The following is a 6,322-nucleotide window of genomic DNA, read 5'->3' as shown; positions in this document are numbered from 1 at the left end:
ACAGATTTGTAATAATTGATTTGTTCAACTATCTTTAAAATCAGACAGAAAGAAATGAATCAAACAAGAAATACATTTATACTGTGTTTATGTTTACCTAGGTGGTCAGTTATCTCAATAGTATTCTTTATTTCTTCGTGTGGATTTGTATTACTGTGTGATATCTTTTTATTTCAGCCTGAATGGCTCTAGCAAACAAATGATCAGCACTTGTTATAGGCTAAGTCTGCTGGTGACAAACTCTTGCAGTTTTGTTTATCTGGGAATGTGTAAATTTCTTCTTTATTTTTGAAGGATAATTTTGTCAGATGTAGAATTCTTGGTTAAAGTATTCACTACTCGTGCAACTTACTGAAGTTCCCTTATAAGTGAGATCACTTCTCTCTTGCTGCTTTCAAGATTCTCTGTTTGCTACAAGTCTTTGCTTAGTTTTCAGGGTTCCAAAAAAGGTAAATTCTCATAGTTTTGCCAGGTTTTTGTTCCTTTTGTCGAGAGGTGGAACTTTGGAGTTCCTTACTAGGTTGTTTTGGCTGACTGTAACTTTTTAATGTTAGTAGTTAGTATTTCACAAATTACTACTTGGCCTAATCTAAATCCTTATTATTTTTACTTGGATTTAAAAAAAAATTAATGTTTATTCATCTTTGAGAGACAGAGAGAGACAGAGCATGATCGGGGAAGGGGCAGAGAGAGGGAGACACAGAATCGGAAGCAGGCCCCAAGCTCCGAGCTGTCAGCACGGAGCCCTACGCAGGTCTTGAACTCACGAACTGCGAGATCATGACCTGAGCCGAAGTCAGGCGCTCAAACGACTGAGCCACACAGGCACCTCTTTACTTGGATTTTTGAAATAGTTTTCTTAATTGGCCTCTTTCATCCCAATTACAACTCCCTCTGATCCAACTGTAGCACTCCTCAATCTGTAAGATAGTGTCTAAACTTCTTAATATGGTGGTAGGGGGGCAGGAAGGGTGGGGATGCCTTCCTTCTGACTCTTCCCCATCATCCCATGAGTCACAGTGCCTTCAGTACTCAACTCTGAGTATTCCCCAGGTGTCCCACTCTTCTACCTCTATAGCTGTGCTAATGGAGTGCTATTGCCTACTTTCAATTCTGTCCTTCTCCTATACTACTCACACCTATGCGTACCTCCCATCAAAGGCTTCTGACACACACAGGATAATTTAGATACCCTTCCTGGATATCCATACAGGTTCATACCTCTATCATATATCTAGCTTGCGGAATTATTATAAAGATCAAATAGGTTAACACACATAAAGTGTATATATAAATAATATATATAATTTTTGTCATCACACTGAATCCTAACTGTTAGCTTACTTGTCTACCCACACTAGACTGTGAGCGGCATGAGGGATGAGACTCTATTACTTCTTGGTATTCCAGTTCCTAGCACTGTGGTTGGTGGACACAAACTTTTTTCATGTATTGTAATTTTTTTTTTTTTTTTTTTTTTACATTTTAAGATCCCTGAAATCAAGATGTATCTTATAATTGATGAAGTCTTATAATTAATGTAATTGTAATCACACAATGTGATCATCATGGTCATTGCCTGAACATAGGAGAACATGATCACAGCTTTCCATTATTTTCTCACTTATATCCAAGTTGTATGGGTCATTGCTACTAAGTGTGCTGAATTTAACCTCTACTTAATTAATATGTCTTCAGAAAGGTTATAACATAATTAGCTTTGAAATAAAAGTTTACTTTGTATGTAAAAAATGCATTGCTGGGGCGCCTGGGTGGCTCAGTCGGTTAAGCGTCCGACTTCAGCCAGGTCACGATCTCACGGTCCGTGGGTTCGAGCCCCGCGTCAGGCTCTGGGCTGATGGCTCGGAGCCTGGAGCCTGTTTCCGATTCTGTGTCTCCCTCTCTCTCTGTCCCTCCCCCGTTCATGTTCTGTCTCTCTCTGTCTCAAAAATAAATAAACATTAAAAAAATTAAAAAAAAAAAAAAAATGCATTGCAAAAACAGCAGGGCATAAGATTGGTATTGATGAAGCAAGATATGTCATTTGAGGACTAATAATTCCTTTGTCTCCTTTTCCTTTTCATTTCTTTTACTTTCTTTCTTTTCTTTTTATCATTGAACCTAAGAAAGAAAGACACTCATAAGGAGTTGAAACTGTGTGGTATGATGTAACTAAAATAAATAAAAAATGATTGCTTATATAATTGAAGCCTCAGAATAGTAGAAACTCTAAGTAAGAAGCTGGTGTGATCAAATTTTGAAGGATTGTCATCAAGACATCAAACATCAATTTGTCAGAAACATTGTTATCCTTTTATTCACATGCATTTTGGTAGAGGATAATATGGCATAATGTGTATGTTATGGTATGATTTGCAAAGTAATATTTTTTCAGAGGAACATCACACAGTGATGTGTTTTATATTTCACATTTGACGAAATACTACAACAGCTACAATTGTTTTACCACAATTACACTAGCTGCAATCCTTTATGGGATTTGTAAATGAGTGAGTTCATCAGAACTGCCACATACTGAGTTGCCTTTGACAAATGCCTGAAACTATTTGAGCCTCTGCCTTCTCACCTGTAAGGATGTTTGATGTTACATATCTTATTAACTAGTAAGGATTAAATACATACAAATACACACACTTAAAAAATAAATAGTGTGCCTGCTATGTAGTTAAGTGCTAAGTGTGTTTGTTTCCTTCCTTCTGCCTATGCAGGAAGCCTGTGCAATGTAATCATGCCTGAGTGATGTGCACCAGTTCATTCACCAGTGGTGAATTATTGACTTATGTACCTATATGTTGTTTTAAAATGCATTAAAATTTAGCTGACATCTGAGAGAATTTCTAAATTATTAAGAGCTATATCACACAAATGAAAGGGGAGGATGCTTAATTCTGTTTTAGTCATTTGCAAGTGTCTGTCTTATAAGTTCTTCAGAAGCAGGAAATTGTTTGTTCATCTTTATAGTGTGGTTTGGGTAGAGCCATGACAGGTACAGGGTAGCACTTGACTGTCCTTGTCTGTTGCTTTGCCAACGTTAGGATGGGGTTGTTTGTTCCACTTGCACGAGAACTGGCAGAGAAAACGTCAACCATCTTTTCGGAGCAGAGGAAACTATTTTTACCCAATAGAGTAGAAGGTAGGTTAGCACTTTAGTAACAGGATCATAATCTAGAAAGCAGTTATTCGAGGGTCTGTGTATCTTTTTTTTTTTTTTTTTTAATTTTTTTTTTTCAACGTTTTTTATTTATTTTTGGGACAGAGAGAGACAGAGCATGAACGGGGGAGGGGCAGAGAGAGAGGGAGACACAGAATCGGAAACAGGCTCCAGGCTCCGAGCCATCAGCCCAGAGCCTGACGCGGGGCTCGAACTCACGGACCGCGAGATCGTGACCTGGCTGAAGTCGGACGCTTAACCGACTGCGCCACCCAGGCGCCCCGACGGTCTGTGTATCTTAAAGGATTTCTTGAAGAAAAAAAAAAGTATGGAGAGGCACTGGCATTTAAAAAGTCATCTTGTGGGAACATATTATTAAAAGCAGGTTAAATAAATCTTTTAAAATGCTCAGCACAGTGTTTGGCATATAGTCACAACAATGACCATAATGATCACTGAGCCCTCATTGCTAAATCGAGGACACACATTGCATATGATGACTTATTTCTACCCATGCCAAACAGACTGGAGTTTTAGCACTTAATCTTCAAAGGGCTTTGGATAACTTATGAAATGGTTATGTTCCTATATAAAGGATTTGTACCCTTTCTATATTCACATTTGATTTGATTATGAAAGGAAAGCCACAGCACTGTTCTGCTTCTAATCTGTTCTTTCTAGTAGTTCCTCTCTTCTAAGCATTGCTGGACTGAACATCCTTCCCACGTGAATTATATTTACAAATGTGCAGGCATACCTGTAGAATGAATGTCAATGAGAAATGTGATGTAAAATAACATTTATAATTTTCATAGGTATTGTCCATTTGTCCTTTGTATAAATTTTGTCATGTTCCACCCTTTTCAGCAACACGAGACCCTGTTTCACCAAACTGTAATCATTGTAGCAAATACATTTTTGGTCAACCTAAGAGATGAAAAATGGTTTCTCAGTGTGGCTTTGAATTCGCATTTTTGTGAGTGTGTTTGAGCATCTTTTCATCTGGATAATAATCATTTGTATTTCCTTCTCGGTGAACTGTTTCTGTTTGTTCTTTGCTCATTTTTCTATTCGGCTGTTGTTTTGTTTGTTTGTTGACTTGTAAGAGTTCTTTAAAAATCAAGGACAATAGCAGTTTAATGAGAATATGGGTTACTTTTCCAGAATTATCTTTTGAGTTTATTTATGGTGGGTTTTGGCAATGTATCTACTTTTCCGTAGTTGAGTGTATCAGAGTTTATGGTTTTTGTGTCATCCTTGAAGAGATTTCCCCAATTTCAAGGTTCTCTTAAAAATCCCATGCTTGGGGCGCCTGGGTGGCTCAGTCGGTTAAGCGTCCGACTTCAGCTCAGGTCACAATCTCGCGGTTCGTGAGTTCGAGCCCCGCATCGGGCTCTGGGCTGATGGCTCAGAGCCTGGAGCCTGCTTCTGATTCAGTGTCTCCCTCTCTCTCTCTGACCCTCCCCCGTTCATGCTCTGTCTCACTCTGTCTCAAAAACAAATAAAAATGTTTAAAAAAATTTAAAAAAATCCCATGCTTCACCATAATAATTGTTAAATATAAATTATTACTCATCTGAAATTAGTTTGAATAAATAACGAAAGGTAGGGAGTCAACATCTTTCCCTGTATAACTATTCACTTTTCTCAACATGTCTTATTAGATAATCAAATTTTGTTTGCTGATTTGAAATAAAACCTCTTCATATTCTACACTTCCAAATTCCCTCACATTCAATTTTTGATTTTTTGATTCTTTAATCTGTCTAGCTATTCTTAAGCTAATACGAAATTGTTTTACACGTAGAGGTACACAAATACTTACCTCAGCAGAATGTTGAATGACTTAAGCCTATTTAATCATCACAGAAGGAATTTTTTGCTTTACAGAAGCAAATAGAAAGCTGCATCAAAAATTTACTGGTCACAATTAAATTATTATTTTCCTAAAAAAATTGTAATGTTTATTTTATTTTTGAGAGACAGAGACAGCGCGTGAGTGGGGGAGGAGTGGAGAGAGGGAGACACAGAACCCAAGCAGGGTCCAGGCTCTGAGCTGTCAACACAGAGCCGACGTAGGGTTCAAACGCACAAACCACAGATCATGATGTGAGCCGAAGCTGGACGCTCAACTGACTGAGCCACCCAGGCCCCAAGGTCACAATTAAATTATTAAAAAATATTTTAGTATCCAAATTTAGACGTTTAATGTAGAAGTTTATATATGTTCCCTGTCAAGGTCCCTGGAATTGAACGATGAAATTCTATTATAGCAAATACTGCTTAAGAAATATATGCACTCTGGGATGTATTCATTGGTTACTTCATTAACAGGTTCCAGCAAACTAATTACATCCTATACAAGCAACAACTGATGATCAAAAGAACTTACATTATTTAATAATGAAAGATTTTTGTAGTTTTTATTTAGAGTCTCTTTTATATAGAACGGCTTCTGTTCGACATGTTTAAACATCTATGTTCAGAACAGACAGTTCCAAAATGAAGAGTGTTAACAGTACTAAAACTCTCATAGTCTCCAACACACTTGTTCTGTTGTTGTCAATGATAATTTTATGGCACTTTTCCTTATAGTTTTCCATTGTCTAAACATATCTTCATTCCCTCCCACTGTGATGATTTCGGAGTGAGACCTAGAAATCTCTCTGCAATTAAGTAAAACAAAACAAGCATTATTAAATTTATTATTAATCTGTCATGCTGTTAAACTTACTATTCCCGCATGTCCAAATGCCTGAAATAACACTCAGAAGGGTACACTTAACATCACTAACATTAAAAATATATATTGTTTGAACAGCAAAATGTAATTCAGGAAAAAAATGTTTTTCAACTTCTAAAAGGAATTTTTACTACAATTCATAACTTGGGAAAAATCTAAAAAATTCTCTTCATCTATTAAAAATTACTATAAGCCCATAGCAATCTTCTTCTCAATGACATTGTCCTTTAAATTCCTAGTTTCCATAGACACCCAAACAGAAAATTGTCTCATTAGAATACCATAACCAAGTCTTTTGTTTTGAAGTTTGAGCAATGGAAGGAAATATGTTTTGAATACTTTGCTTTTCTCTAAGATTTATTTTTTCTTATTGTTGCTTAGATGGGTCATTATGTCTGGCTGGAGGG

This window comes from Panthera onca, chromosome B2, assembly GCF_046562875.1.
Source record: "Panthera onca isolate mPanOnc1 chromosome B2, mPanOnc1 haplotype 2, whole genome shotgun sequence".
Taxonomy (NCBI): domain Eukaryota; kingdom Metazoa; phylum Chordata; class Mammalia; order Carnivora; family Felidae; genus Panthera; species Panthera onca.
Note: the sequence above shows the minus strand (reverse complement) of the source record.